Raw genomic sequence first — 2341 nt, 5'->3', positions numbered from 1 at the left:
GCACCTGCCTATGGTCCTCATGGCATGCCGCTCCGCTGTCCAAGACTCCACTTCCTGCACGCCTGCCCTCCTCATGCTGGGGAGAGAGATCCGCACCCTGCGGAGATGGCGTTGGTCGGCCCCTGGATAGCCCTCATGTTCCTCCGGGGCCGGAGTATGCCCGGAGACTCCAGGACCGCCTGAGACAGCCCACACCTTCGCCAGAGAGCAGCTGGTGAATGCAGGTGTGAGGCAGAAAGGAACTATGACGTGCACACCCGGGAAGGCACTTTGTGGCTGGGGAGCTGGTCTGGGTCTACAGCCCCCTAAGGAAAAAAGGCAGATGCCCCAAGTTGGACAGTCACTGGGTGGGACCCTGCAGTGTCCTGGAGAGGGTAGGGGAGGTTGTGTACCGGGTGCAGCTTCCTCCCAGGGGGAGAAAGGTGGCACTGCACCGGGACAGGTTAGCCCCATACAGAGGGGCCTCTTCTCCCCAAACCCCAGGAACCCCACAATTCCCCTCTCTGGCAATGACATTCTCCAGGCACCCACCCTCAGGTGCCGCAGACAAGGCTCCAGACAGCCCACTCCCCTGTCTCCCCCTGTGTCACCGCGGGGTTCCCCAGAGCCACGGACTGTATTACCCGTTCCCGCTTCCTTGTCACCCATATCCCTGCCTTCATCCCCTAGTTCCCAGAGGGGCACTCTGCGACCATCACGGCCACGCAGGCAAAGGAGACCTCCGGGTCGCTTCAGAGACTTTGTTTGTTCCCTCGGGGACGAGGGACTTTGTGGCGGGGGGGCTGTGTAGCGACCCGCACAGACAGCTGTGTGTTATGTGTTAGGCTAGGAGGTGGTTGTGTTGTACTGACCAGTACCCGGTGTTCGCGGGGTCCGACATGTCAATCAACCTGCTATCTGCCAATCACGGGAATGCCTGGAATGTTCTGATGCCGGGCATCCTGGTGGTTGGCGGAGTGGCGTGGAGGGGTTGGGCAGGGGGGTGGAGCATTGGAAGTTAAGACCAGGTTCAGCCTTTGTTCTCTCTCTCTTACGTCTGGGCTTCACAAGAGAAGGTCACGATTGGCTTGTGGGTTATCTGTCATCTATTTGGCGTGTGCTACGGCCCAAACAGTAGCCTGTGTAAAGTTGGTTTAATAAACCGTCAATTCGCAAACTCAAGCCTCTGTCTGGACAATTGTTCATTTATGATCTAGTCAGGTCATTACAGTATGGTCAGGGCGTGAGTTGGGGTGGGCAGTCTATGTGTGTTTTTCTATGTTGGGGTTTTGAGTTCAGCCCAGTATGTTTCTCAATCAGAGGCAGGTGTGGTTAGTTGTCTCTGATTGAGAATCATACTTAGGTAGCCTGGGTTTCACTGTTGAGTTGTGGGTGTTTGTTTCCGTGTGAGTGTTTGTTGCCACATGGTACTGTTTCGGTTTCGTTCGTTTCACGTTTATTGTGTTCCTCAGAAGAGGAGGAGGAATGCCGTTACAAGATGAAAGAGGAATATAATAATACGAATCTAAGGGAGTTTTCCCCTTAGATTTGTATTATTATATTCCTCTTTCATTTACAAATCTCATGATGTGACTACGAGACGTGTAATTAGCTACTTTAGCTAGCTAGCTATTGCTGTAAAGTCACCAGAATTATTTTAAATAACGACTGAGGTGGCTACAGTATGTAATGTAACTCAACACTTTACTACAAACTAATTTAAACTACAATAAATAAAGGTGAACTTACTTGATTTTTGCTTTCAGGTTGGCACCACAATTGGGTATTTGATTTGCGAACTCACCACATGATCAGCGTCTCATCAGCAACACTAAAGAATACTTCCGGGTAACGGGAATTTCTGAAATGTTCTAAATAAAAGTCTACCACGTAATAGTATAAAAGAGTCAACAACCTGTATTTATTAATGATATATGAAAAATAATTGTCTAAAAATTAACAATGATTCATATTTTTTTCATATTAAAGTAAAATTTGCATTAAATGTGGGTTTTAAAACATGTTCCAAGGTCATATAAATACATTTTGGCTTATAGAGCAAAAATGGTTCTAGGTGCCGGAGTAAAAGTATTATCGGGTGTACTCAACAGGGTCTGTAGAATGTATTTCTGTCATCATTTAATGGAGTTCTGAATAATACGAAGTGTTGGCCTTTTACTCTTCCCATTCAATTGGTGGCCACAATGTGAATCACTCTATATGGAATACATAATCATCAGATGTGCAATTACTGCACTACAGAAAACCCTCTAACCAAACAACAGTGGGCAACTACAAAGGGCAATTATACAAAAAAAAAGAACAAAAAAAAGTTTTTTTGATTTTTCACATCATCACATGA

This window comes from Oncorhynchus keta, chromosome 1 (assembly GCF_023373465.1).
Source record: "Oncorhynchus keta strain PuntledgeMale-10-30-2019 chromosome 1, Oket_V2, whole genome shotgun sequence".
In the NCBI taxonomy this organism is placed as follows: domain Eukaryota; kingdom Metazoa; phylum Chordata; class Actinopteri; order Salmoniformes; family Salmonidae; genus Oncorhynchus; species Oncorhynchus keta.
Note: the sequence above shows the minus strand (reverse complement) of the source record.